Here is a 13,945-nt window from a genome sequence, read left to right as displayed (position 1 = left end):
ATTGAATAAAAGGTATTTACATTATATCTTCTTTCACTTTAACACTACTTACACAAAGTCATGTAACTATTACTATAATCATATTTTAATTATTTCTTTTGTAGAGACTTCATTGCATTTCTAAGTTAATTTTTTTAAGTTTTAATATTTTTATCTGTAATGGTTAATTCTTTTAGTAATACTGTTTTTATACTTTACCCTCATCATAAATAAGTGATGATATAATATCCCAACCAGGTGGGAATTCACTTATTCTTGAAGAATAAGGAATGCAAGTAAAATAGCTACAAAATAATATAATCCAGCTGTGCTTTGCCTAGCTGAGGCTCAGTTGTAAAGTAACATCTCAAAGTTTTCTGAGATTTTTTTAGAACAGATTTTCTTGGGTTCGGATATGGAAATTGCCAAATTAAAAAAAATTCCCACAAATAAGAAACTATAAAACTCAAGGGTTTAGGAATTCTAATGCCCAACCCTGAGCCCCACTCTGTCCCCCCAACAAAAGCAATCTGACAACTCAAAGAAATTATATGTATATACATATATATGTGTGTATATATACATATATATATCCCTTTTCTAATTTTTCATCTTAGGGATAGCCCCAGCAGGAGACACGACATCCCACACTGAACCATAGTTCTATGGGGGACAACACTAGAGACACAGTGTGGGAATTGTATCTGATCTGACCCCATCACGCCGGGGTGAAACATTAAGGGGGTTCCACCGAGCAGCAAGTAGAGCAAAGCAATAAAGTCCCCAGGGAATACCAAAATAGACTTTGGGGCCAGGGTCTGGCACCATCAGGTTCAACAAAAAAACACTCCTAAATGTCAACAAATGGACCTGGAACTATTTATAGGTTTTTCTTTTTTGTCATTGGTTTTTATTATTGTTGGGGTTTTTTGTTTGTTTTGTTTTGCTCAGTCTTGTTTTCGTGCTTATTATTGTCTTTGTATGTCTATCTAGATAAGATAGGTGGGATAAACAATCCAGAGGAGAAAAAAATGAGACCAACTGTTCCAGGGGGAGATGGGAGAGGGGGAGGTGAGGGAAAGGAAGGGGGTTGTCAACCAACCTAGGGAAAAGGGAACAACAAGTTATCTAAAACCAATGGCAAGGAGTGTATAAGATGCCTGGTGGGGCTTGATCAAGGGAAACGTAGCCCAGAAGAATTACTGAAAGTAAGATAAAGGCCAAATATGATAGTGGTACAAGAGAAAAGTAAAAGGAAATAGAGGAAAGAACTAGGAGGCAAAGGACATTTATAGACGTCTAAATACATGTATGAACATATGTAAATAGATTTCTCTATTATTATAGGGAAATAGATTTTTGTACATATATTTATATGTTAAGAATTACGGTAGCAGATAGATGTTGGGCCTCTACTCAAGTACTCTTCTATGCAGGAATACTTTGTTCTAATAACCTGGCATTCTGTGATGCGCCCTATCGCTGACGACAAAATGGGTGCATAAGCAAATGTGGTAAAGAAAGCTGATGGTGCCCGGTTATCAAAAATATAGCGTCTGGGGTCTTAAAGGCTTGAAGACAAACAAGCGGCCATCTAGCTGAGAAACAACAAAGCCCACATGGAAGAAGTACACCAGCCTATGTGATCATGAGGTGTCGATTGGATTAGGTATCAGGCATCAAAGACCCAGAAAAAAAATAATATCAAGGTGAATGAGAAGGAGTGTGAAGAGCCCATCTGTAGACAATTGGACATCCCCTTACAGAAGGGTCACAAAGGGGAGAAAAGCCAGTCAGGGTGCAGTATAGCACCAATGAAATATTCAACTTTCTTCTAGTTCTTTAATGCTTCCTCCCACCCACCACTTACGCCCACTATCATAACCCCAATTCTACCTAACAAATTGGACTAGACCAGAGCCCAGAGCATGTACACTGGTAGAGATAAGAGTTGGAAACACAGGGAATCCAGAACAGATAAACCCCTCAGGACCAATAGTGAGAGTAGCGTTACCAGGAGGGTAAGTGGGCAAAAGGGGAACTGATCACAATGATCTGCATAGAACTCCCTCCAAGGGGGATGGACAACAGATAAGTGGGTGAAGGGAGATATTGGTCAGTGCAAAACATTGGGAAAATTTATAAATTATCAAGGGTTCATGAGGGTGGAAGGGTGTGGCAGGGGGGAATGCACTGATACCAAGGGCTCAAGTAGATAGAAAATGTTTTAGAAAGGATGAAAGAAACATATGTACAAATGTGCTTGACACAATGGATTCATGTATTGATTCTGATAAGAGCTGTAGGAGACCCAAATAAAATTATTTTTGAAAATATTGTTTGTTGTTTATTTGAAAAACTGTATATCTAACACATTCTATTTATGTGAAAATTGTGATTTTTGCATAAAATCTTTTAAGAACACTACTATCTATATGATAATGTTATTTCCTTATATTGTATTATTTTGAGCTATGCATAAGATTAATGAGTTTCAGAGATTTCCACATTTTCAAGATAATCATGCATCATATTGACATTATTAATCTTAGTATTTGGCCCTCATTTTGTATGTTTTCTGATGATCGTTTATATATGCATGAGATCCAATAAATATATCACTTAAGATTCAAGTTCATAACACATTACATTTTCAAATGTAAAATGGAAATTCTTCAGCATGGTATACTTTCCCCGAATGTTCCACCAACTTCTTCTTTTTTTAATTAATAAATCTTTTTATTGGGGCTCATAAAGCTCTTATCACAATCTGTACATACATCAATTGAGCAAAGCATGCTTATACATTCGTTGCACTCATTCTCATAATTCACCTTCCACTTGGGTTCCTGGAATCAGCTCGGTTTCCCTTTTTCCCCCTCCCCCTCCCTTCCCGCTCCCCCCTTCCCCCTGGTCCCTTGATAGTTTATAAATAATTATTATATCTTATACTCCCCGGTGTCTCCCCTCACCTGCCTTCCCATTGCCCATCTCCCAGAGAGGAGGTTACACATAAATCTCCAAGATCGGTTCTCCCTTTCTACACCCCCTTCCATCCTGGTGTCGCCACTCCTACCTCAGGTGTTGAGGGGTTCATCTGTCCTAGTTTCCCTGTGTTTCCAGATCTCTACTTCACCGCTGTACATCCTCTGGTATAACCAGGTCTGCAAGGTAGAATTGGGGTCATGATGATTGGGAGGGGAGGAAGCGTTCAGGAACTAGAGGAAGATTTTGAGTTTCATTATTGCTACACTGAACCCTGAGTGGCTCATCTCCTCCCCACTACCCCCCTGGAAAGGATGTCCAGCTGTCTACAGATGGGCATTGGGTCCCCATCATGCACTCCCCATCATTCACGGTGATGTGATTCTCACCACCACCCCGCCTTTGTTGTTTGAGACCTGGTCTCCTCTGCCCTTCACGATCACCTATGTTGGTGTGCTGCTTCCGTGTGAGCTTTTTTGCTTCTGGGCTAGATGGCCGCTTGTTTGCTTTCAAGCCTTTAAGTCCCCAGATGCTATATCTCTCAGTAGCCGGTCACCATCAGCCTTCTTCACCACTCTTGCTTATGCACACTTTCGTCTTCAGCAATTATGTGAGGAAGGTGATCACACAATGATTGTTTTTGTTCCTTGGTGTCTGCTACATGGTCCATTCAACACCTTGTATTCACTTAGGCCGTGTGCTTCTTCTCTGTGGGCTTTGTTGCTTCTGAGCTAGATGGCCACCAACTTATTTAATGCCAACTAATATCCAAAGCTCTAGGGAAGAAAAACGTCATCAGTCCTACTTCTAGAAGGCGGTCGGATTCTCTTGGATTTGGGTGGGCTTCCAGGGTCAAACTGCCATGGCTTGCTCCCAGAGATGCCACTTCTTTGTTCTTTGAAATCTATGTCATTTGTCTCTATTCAAACTTATTTAACTCACTCACTAAAAGAAGTGCTTGATGGACGTGTTACAGACATTAAAGGAAACAGAAGCTTCGAAGCTTTTAGCACAGCAGGTGTATTTAGCAAGCCATGTATTTTAGCTGTAATTATGATAGTTAATCATGTAGACTTGTTTCCTCTGGTTGGCCACTCTTCTCTCCTTTCCTTGCCTGATTAATTATACTCATTCATAAACGCACCTCCGGTATCATCCTCTCCAAGCAGTGTTCTTTGGTGACTAGTCAAAGATTCACCGGAAGTATTTTTCCTTACGTTTTCAAGACTAGCGGTGCATCTTCGCTTTCCGAGTTTGGAGGTCATAATTGAGTCTGCAGGCAACTTGGGTCTGTCATTGTTTAGCCGGCCGGGAAATGTAGAGACGTTCCTTTCCTCAAAATTTCACACTGGCCCAGTGGACGGATTCAGCCGGTTCATACCGGTTCAGCAGAAATGCTATTTAACTTTTGTTGAATTCAGAGGCCTAGTTGTTAAAATAGCACTTAGAAATAAATGTATTTAATAGAAAAAAACGGCACTTAGAATCAGGAGTCTCTCTGAGTGGCTGTGGAGCAACTTAATACAGAAATCACAAGTTCACGTTCTTTACGCTTCTGTGTTAAGATTCCTCTGGGAAGCTGTGTGTTTCAAGCGCCCATAGTAATGTTCATTCCATCCGTCGGTATAAAAAGTTAGAAAGAACTATGCTTTTAATATTTATTCATTTCGCAAAACCCATTATACTTTTGTTGAAACACTACATTTTTATTCCGTGTTTGTTACTTCAGTTAGCATGAAGAAAAAAAGTGTCAAATAACAAGGGTAAAACCTAACATTCATTTCAGCTTTGTGTTACACACCAAATTCCCACAGGTATTGAATGAATTATGCAATCCCTGTAGTGTTCAAAGAGCTAAAAACAATGTTAGCATAATTGCTGTATGTTCAGCAGAAGCAGAAAGTGGGTTTTCAAGGATGCAAATATTATGTTCGAAGAAGAGAAAGCATCTGACATTCAATACATCAGACACAGTAACTATTGTCTAATTGGCCGCCGCTAAAGTATGCGGAGCCAACTCCTCCAGGGTAAAGGTGGGGAAGGATAAATCACACAGCCACGGTGCTCAGAGGAAGGGGAAGAGCACTGGAAGTAAGGACGAAAATCAAGAAGCAATATGGATATATTTTGAATAACAGTTTTAAAGTTATTTTGGTCAGGTATTTTATTTTTCATTATTATTTCAAAACTCTTTCTTATAACAGAATCTAGTTTTGTGTACCTCTTTTTATTGTTCTTATTTAAGTTTTAACTGTATGAGGTAATAAACTACCATTCCCTAAATCCTTATTTTAAATTCAAAATGGTCTTTAGGGCGGTGAACCTGTTGTTTAATTATTTTAATCCCACCAACGCACCAATGCTGTCCTATTGCTTTTATGGCATTTTATTCATTGCTTCCACTAAGGAAAGTGAATGAGTGAGTTAGAATCAGGACGTCTGCATTCTAGAGTTTGGAGAATGTACCTGACCCAAACTCAGGTCCCTGTCACCGCAGTGAAGTTTCTAGGAGTCTGGTGTGAGGCACGTTGAGATCCTCTCTCTAAAGTGAAGAATAAATCCTTGCACATGGCCCCTCCCACAGCACAAATGGAGGCCCACTACTCAAAGAACCTCCCTGGGACGTAGAGGCCATGCAGACAAAATGCGAATTACATTGACCTGCAAATTAATATCACCTAGCCAATCTGGGGGTCACTGGATCAATAAGAAAAGACAGTAATTATAATATGACAGGTGTTTTTCCTTGATTACCAAGGGGAATTCAGAGCTACATTACCTGATGGAGGTAAAGAAGAATATGTCAGGAATATGCATACAGAAGTTTCCTTAAGACACCTCTTGAAATTATCATGCACACAGGAATTATGGCTAGAAAAGTCATATTAATTGACTTCAGCTCATTGATATAATGTAACCCCTGTATGATAGGATACCAACCCTGATCAACCAATTAGTTGAAATATTTTATGTATAAATAGATAGATAGATTGTGTGTGTGTGTGTGTGTGGTGTGTATTCCTGCAAATGTCCCCTGCTTGTGGCTGGATCTGGCTCATCATCAGGCGACTTGCAGTTCTTTGAATTTGAGCCAGTGGATCCTGGTAGTTTGTCACTTCAGAGTGGCCGTTCATTTGCCACTCTTGGATTCAATCCCTTCCAGTCAGCAGCCTGACATGAGCTATTAAAAGGAACTCACTGAAAGAGATAAAAATAGTTTCTGCAAGAGGATAGAAAGAGGGCGCATAGCCTACTGACACCTACATGTGGGCTTTCTCCCGACCTATGAGACTGTCAGCATGAACACCATAAAGTCACTCATGTTCTGTTATTGTACTAAGGAAGCCCTTTGGAAACTGTGACAGCATCTTTCTCGGCGCAGTTTCAATCCGTACAACTTTCTCTTGGAGTTGTAAAACAGGTGCCCATACTGGCTAGTGGCTATAAGGCTCTCCATTGGCAATGAGCAAAGGAGAGAACATGCTTCCATGTGTCTGTCTGTGGAGAACTTAAAGATTTTTTAATATCAGTAGGCTTTTAGAAAAGAAAAATAAGAGAACTTTTGGCCATGCGTGTATCTTAGTATAGAGCACAGTGGCCAGGTTTGGAGGTGAAACATATTAGTTGAGGTCAACTGGAGTCTGAATGTAGCTGTCTTCCCCTCATTATATGACTTACATGGATAAAGACAGAACTGGAGCAAAGTGAGCATTACTGTTGTTAAGGGAACGAGCCAGGCAAGAGGGAAGTATCGGAAGCCTACTCTCCCTTTGCAGGCACAAAAGTTGATTCAAAATATCTTGTGATCTTGAGTTTCATGACATTTATGTTGCTATGTGGTATCTAAACATTATACTGTCCTATGTCTCCCTTTTGGCAATGAAAATATAATAATATGTATAAAAATCAGATGTTCACATGTGAGGGCATTTCAAAGGTTCCTAGAGAACATGTATTGTGTGTTAGTTCCATATTTCCACACTTATTGAAGTAAGTTGCATGTGCTGTTCCAGTAGCAACATGAGTCGCAGGACAAAACATCCTTGCGTGTTGTTTTTTCACTACTGAATCTCCAACTCAGAACAGCTTCTGATCTATAGGAGACATTCAAAACGTAGGTTAATTAGTTTACTTTGCATATTCAATGCTTGGACTTCACTGAGGGAGATTGAGTGTAGAAATTGGGGAAAAACAAACACATTTGTTCTGACTAGATGACTAGGGTTTCCAAAAAAAATATTTCCTAATGATTAGCCTGCATGGCAAAAGAGAACAGGGATAACAGAAAGCACATATGTTCCGCAGACTTGTTCCAGTTACGTGTGCAGCGGCATGATCAGATGCATCCGATGACTCAGGAGGGAATTCCAGTGAACGAACACACTAGACGCATGACAGGAGGAACAAGATAGGACAGGCTATTGTCCATGTAGCAAATTGAGCGACCTGTTATAATTTATGCATGTCATAACACTCGTTTGCAAAAAACTCCACAATGGCTTCCAATTTTTTTTAGAAACAAAGATATAAAACTCCACAATGGCTTCCAATTTTTTTAGAAACAAAGATATAAAACAGCCTTTGAGACATTCAGGGATATTGCCCACTATAATTTCCAGCACTAGACGATCCTTTCTGACTTCATCTTCTATGACCATCTTTCTCCCCCCACTGTCTCCCAAATCCCCACTCGCAGTGACCTGGTTGCTCTTGCTCTGAGAAGAATGGTCTTCCCTGAGCAATTCCCTTTCCATGAGCCATTGTTTTCAAGTTGCATTTAGATGTTACCTCTCCACAAGCCCTAGCACCGTGAGCCTCTTTTTCCTTTCAGTGTGACCTTCATCCCCCTTTTCCTCTTCTACTTACATTTTTTCTCAAATCTGTTAACTCCTTAGCAACCACCATTATACTTTATCATTTATCTGCATTCCCCTCATTTTATATCAGAATATAAATTTCAAAAGAGTAGTGGTTAATATTTTGTTCACTGCTTTTATAAATGCATGTAGTGGTACTTGACACATGATAGACTCCATATAAAGTGAATGAACGAAGGAGCTTACACAGATGTATCCATTTATTCATGTCTCGATTTCAAGCTTATTCTATATGGAATACTAACCCAAGCAAGAAAACTGTCTTATTGGATCCTTCTCTATTTTCTACCATGCTGACTTCTATTTATTTGGTTCCTTGCTAAAAACATTCCTGACAAACAAATTTAATTTTGAGCATATTTTTATTTTAATATTTAATTCTTTGGTATTTTGTTGCATTTTAATGAAATTCAACTGTCAAATGAGAATGAAAAAATGGTGTAATAGGCATGTTATTAGTAAGCCCTTCATGGTCTTCAGAACATTTGTCCAAGTTTCAGGGATATAAAAAATGTTGCGATAAAGTTCAAAATATATGCTTCATTATTTGATTATCACAGTTGAAACATGAGTTGTCCCTATGGGACCATGCTGAATAGATGGACATATATGATTTTTCTCTGAAGAAGAGACATACTAATATACATTTAAACTTAAAAAATACATCCAAGTTGATGGATAGCCCTGACTTCAGTATACCCATAAAATTGTAAAGAAATTAGTGTCTACATTAGAGAGATAGTTCTTTCTTGGCTACTTAGTGCTTTATCTCTCTATCTCTCTGGATTTGATTCATTCCCTCTAAACTTAACCAATACCACTAAGATAGATCCCTTATTCATACAAAAGTCAACCATTTACATAGGTGATGATCATTTACTGTTTTGTTCTGCAGCCTTTCTTATTTCTTTATATAATTCTTACCTCATTTATGTCTGCTTGCCATATGTTGAGAGAATGAAGAATACAAGATGACATGGCTCATGCCATAACTTTAAAGTGCTTAGATAGTTTGATGTTTTTGATTCTGGATGACAGATTTCCCTTGGGTCAGGCTCTCTGGCAGCTTCCTGTCTTCCCAATGACATCTACCTTCATAAAGCTCCCCGATGAATTCCCCAACGCTTAAATAGCTTCAAAATTAAAAAAAATCACTTATGGCATCCTTCATTTCATTTTTCTTCTCTTTAAATGACTGACATTTAATTTTTTCTCATATAGTATATTCATTCCTTTATTCAATCATTTCCATGCATATTTCAATTACCCACTAAGTGCTAAATCTGTCATAGATCTGTCAGTCTGTTGTACGCTGGTGACTGTGAGTCGCTATGACTTTTGGAGATGGTACCACCAGTATTTCTAATATGAATAGCATTATACCTGGTAGAGAGGCTACAGTACACCTTCCAGACTGAGATAGACTAGGAAGAAAAGTCTGGTGATCCACTTATAAAAAAGTAGCCATTGAAAACCTGTATATCACAAAATATTGTCTGAGACATTGACTTGCTATCTTTGGGGCATCGTTAGAAAGCACTGATTGCTGGAATATACTCTTTTTTTTGGTAAAAATGGAGGGCCAGTGAAAGTAAGGTGAAATTCTCAATGTGATGAATTCATAGAATAATCTCAACAATGGAATCCCATCAATTTCCTAAAGGCAATGTTTTATTCTGTTATACACGTGGTTGCTATGTGTTGGAGCTGACACAATGGCGACAAACTCCAACATGTGTCAGGCACTTGAGTGTAGAAAGGGAATACAGGAGTAAGATAGGTTAGTTCTTTGCCCTACTGTTACTTTGAGCCCCGCTTCTCATTGTGTAGACCTATCTGTATTCAGCCTCTTGTGCTGTTCCACCCTTGAATTTGCTTCACCTTAGAACTTGTAGTAGTGGCTCCAGTTTGTTCAACTAACTTCCACTTTGGAAATGTCTGTAGGAAAACATAAACTAATTTAAACGTACAGAAAATAATACCATATGGGGAAAACACGTAGTATATGAGGAACATTGATCTGAGCAGCATATAGACAGTCTGCAGTGGACTTTGTGTCCATCACTGAGATCTGCCCTCCAGCATCCAACCACTTACTCTCAGGTAGTGGAGGCTGCTGACAGGTGACAGCTAAGACTTGTGACAGGAGTTATGCTGGGACAAATGGAACAATCTCTCCAAAGACTATGCTCCCTTCTTGATAATAACTTGTGCCTGTGTCTAGATAATATTAATAAGAAAAATTCTACCCATTGCCTCAATTCAGAACATTTCTCTGGCTATTTCAGCTTCACATAAAGTCAGTTGGAAACTCTGAAAACCTGCATTGCTGTTTCATTTCTCTCTTAGAACAATTCTGTTTCCCTCAATTCTTCACAGATGTTCCTTCTAAGAAAAGCCTCATTTAAATAAAACCACCTGCATATGAATTCCCATGTCAGTGTGTTTGGTGGTAGTGCCTAAACTATGTTAGGAATGATGCAGTAAAAGTCAAACATTTTGAAAGTGTCATTTTTTTAAAATTTAGAACTATATTCACAACAAAGAACACTTAAAAGGGAGAGTGGGAGAGCTCTTGTGCTCAGCTTCTGGCTTCAATGGTCATTTCTAGTTGGACACACTTTGTAGCAGAGTCATGTTATCTCCTTTCAGAATGATCCATCCCAGTTGTTTTCTTGACTTTGTTTTAGAATCTCTTCTGCATCATTGTAAAGCGTGTGGTAAAGGACCAGGCAGGCAAAAGCAGCAGCAACAAACAGAAAGGAGTAGCAAGTGAAATTACTAGCAAAACACTGGCCAATAAACCGAAAACATGCCTAAAGATAAGTACAAAATGAAAAGAAATGGAAGAGAAAAACAAGCAGCAGGAAAATCAAGGATTACCGTCTGACCTTCTGTACAAAGGAAATACATCCCCCTGAGGGGGTGCACCGTTCCTGGAGGTACTGCAATACCAGGTCGATGCGTGGAGTGGACGGAGCAAGCTCCTATTCCAACTCCCTGCTCCAAAAATCCATTTAATATATTGTCCTCGGATAGAGGACGTATCAGATATTAAACTGATAAGAACAGATACTACACTTGATCTTAGCCAAAAGGCCGAGAAGCAATGAAAGTGTCATTTTTGAGAATGGGGAGCAGTGATTATCAACCTTCCCAATGCCGTGACCCTTTAATACAGTTCCTCATGTGGTGGTGACCCCCAACGATACAATTATTTTCATTGCTACTTCATAACTGTAATTTTGCTACTCTTATGAATCGGGTGACCACTGTGAAAGGGTCGTTAGACCCCCAAAGGGGTCACGACCCACAGGTTGAGAACCACTGATGTAGAGTGAACTGACATGGAACTGAGCAAAATGAAAGTGAATAAAACAGATGAGGTAATTGGGTTGGCTTAAATAAAATAAATTATGTTATCTTGATTTAAATGTGTTCAAGAGGAGTTCTGGTAGCTTGCCTCCAAGATAGCCTGCCAGTCTCTCTTGTCTCTTAGTATAATTTTCGCCTTTGTGCAAATGACCCTTGAGATGATAGGGCATGACTTCCAAAAATAAGTCATAGAAGATGTAGCTTCCTCCATCTTCCATTGGATTATTTGATTTTTGGTGTGTGTGTGTGACCATTTTCTATGTTGTAAAGACATTCAAGCTGCTCTGTGCAAAGGGATACTAGGGAGGAATGTAGTTCTCCAAACCATCAACCAGCATCAATGTGCCAGTTATGTGAGCATGACATCGTGGAAACAGAATATTCAGCTCCACATGATTGCAGCTGCAGCCAACATCTGGAATGCAATTTCATCAGAGATCGGAGCCAAGTTACTCCCCAAAATGTCAAAATGTGTCAAAGTTTATAAATACACATTACACTCTTTAATCTTAACAATTTATATAATCTGCTTCACTGAAATATTTATTTGGTAACTATTAATGCAAGTCTGATTCAGACTGTACTCTCGATGCCCCAAACTCACATTCCTGCTAGTCCCAGAATGAGCACTTAACTATTTCTTATAAAGTGCAGAATAAGATAAGCCTACTTTCTAATTGGAGATCTATGACTTTGTATGCTTGTGAACATGCCATTTGACAGTTTGAAAATGTATTTTTTTCCAGGAAAATTGGATTAATGCCATTTACTTCATATGTATGTAATGAAGGTCAAACAAGATGAATATAATATTGAAATTGATTGTCATTATCTATTTACATCAAATGTCCCTTTAGAAGACATTCTGTAACTACTAAATTGATCATTAAAACCATCATTCTAGGCATTAGTGAGCTGAAATGAATTGGTATTGACCATTTTGAAACAGGAAATCGTGTGGTTTACTATGATGGGAATGACACAATCACGAGGAATTCCTTCATCTTCCAAAAGGATATTACAAGATTTTTCTTCAACCAAACTACTGTCTGTGTGGGGTTATATAAATCCATATTCAAGAAATCCAATTTATACAACTATTATTCAAAATTACCATTCAACTTCAACCACTAATCTCATGATGAAACATTTGAAGAATTCTACCATTCTTTTAAGTCTGAAATTGTTCCAAGATGCATTAATAATTATTCGTGGTTGAATGCATAAATTGGGGGGGGTTGGAAGAGAAATGTGTCCATGGTGATTTGATATGAATGAAACTGTGGATCACAGGGTAGAATTTTGTAGGACCAATGACTTCTTCATCATAAATAACTTTCTCAACAACACAAAAGTCCAATTCACTTGGACCTCTCCAGATGGAATACACAGAAATAAAAATGACAGTATCAGTAGGAAGAGGTGATGGAGAAGCTCAATACTGACAGCCAACTCAAGGTCAAGGCTGATCATCAATAGTTCTATGTAAGTTTGGGTTAAAGTAGAAGAAAATTAAAACAAGTCCATGAAAACCAAAATATGATCTGGAGACTATGTCACTTGAATTTCAAGAACATCTCAAGGATTTTTTACATTGAACACTGACAGAAGGCCTGAAGAGCTATGGGATGGCATCAAGAACATCATAAATGAAGAAAGCAAACGGTCACTAAAAAGAAAGGAAAGTCAGGAAATATCAAGGTGGAGATCAAAGAAGACTCTGGAACTTGCTCTTAATCATAGAGTAGCTAAAGCGGATGGAAGAAATGATAAAGTCAAAGACCTGGATAGAAAATTTCAAAGGTCAGTTTGAGGAGACAATGTAAAAACAGTATAATGAAATGTTCAAAGAACTAAAGAGGAAGAACAAGCTCACCCATCTTAAACTGAAAAAAAAAAAAAAAAACAAGAAAAAATCCAAGGCTTGAGTTGCAATACTGAAAGATTCTATGGACAAAATTTTGAATCATGCAGGAAAAAACAAAGGAAGATAGAATGAGTAGGGAGTCACTATACCAAAAAAGAACCAGTCAACATTCAACCATTGCAAGATGTAACATATGAGAAAGAAGCAATGGTACTGAAAGAAAAAGTCCAAGGTACACTGGAAGCATTAACCAAAAACTAAACTCCAGGAATTGATGGGATATGAATCGAAATGTTTTAACAAGCTGATGGAGCACAAGAAAAACTTACTAGTCTATGACAGGAAGTTTGGAAGACACATAGTTGTCAAAATGATTGGAAGATATCCATATTTGCACTTAATCCCAAAAAAGGTGACTCAGCAGTATGCTCAAAATATAGAAAAATATAATTTATCCTATTGCATACTAGTAACACTTTGCTCAATAATATCCAGCAACATTTTCAACAGAGCATTGACAAGGAGCTACCAGAGCTTCGGGCAGAATTCAGAAGACGACATGGTACAGGGATATCTGACATCAGATGGATTTTGACTCAATGGAGAGAATACTGACAAGCTGTTTCCTTGTGTTTCGTTGACTATGCCAAGGCATTCAGGTGCGGATAATAGAAACCATGAATAACCCTGAGAACAATGGGAGTTCTAGAACACCTCATTGGGCACGGACAGTTATGGATCCAAGAGGGATTATTGCATGATTTTAAGTCAGAAAAGGTATATGTGAGAATTTTATCCTATCATTATACTTATTAAATCTGTATGCTTAGCAAATAATCAGATAAACCGACTTAAATGAAGA

At 38.4% G+C, this 13,945-nt stretch overlaps 1 long non-coding RNA gene and 1 other non-coding gene across 2 annotated transcripts in view; one reads left to right on the top strand and one right to left on the bottom strand.

Annotated features, from left to right (window-relative positions):
• The window catches only part of LOC142449886 (uncharacterized), a 49,680-nt gene that overhangs the window by 26,382 nt on the left and 9,353 nt on the right, over positions 1–13,945 (top strand). The gene's annotated exons all lie outside the window — the stretch shown is intronic.
• Positions 10,762–10,952, bottom strand: LOC142451952 (U2 spliceosomal RNA). The gene has a single exon (XR_012785046.1). It is a non-coding gene; the product is annotated as a U2 spliceosomal RNA (small nuclear RNA).

Source organism: Tenrec ecaudatus, chromosome 6 (assembly GCF_050624435.1).
Source record: "Tenrec ecaudatus isolate mTenEca1 chromosome 6, mTenEca1.hap1, whole genome shotgun sequence".
Lineage (NCBI taxonomy): Eukaryota > Metazoa > Chordata > Mammalia > Afrosoricida > Tenrecidae > Tenrec > Tenrec ecaudatus.
Note: the sequence above shows the minus strand (reverse complement) of the source record. Positions and strands in the feature narration are given on the sequence as shown.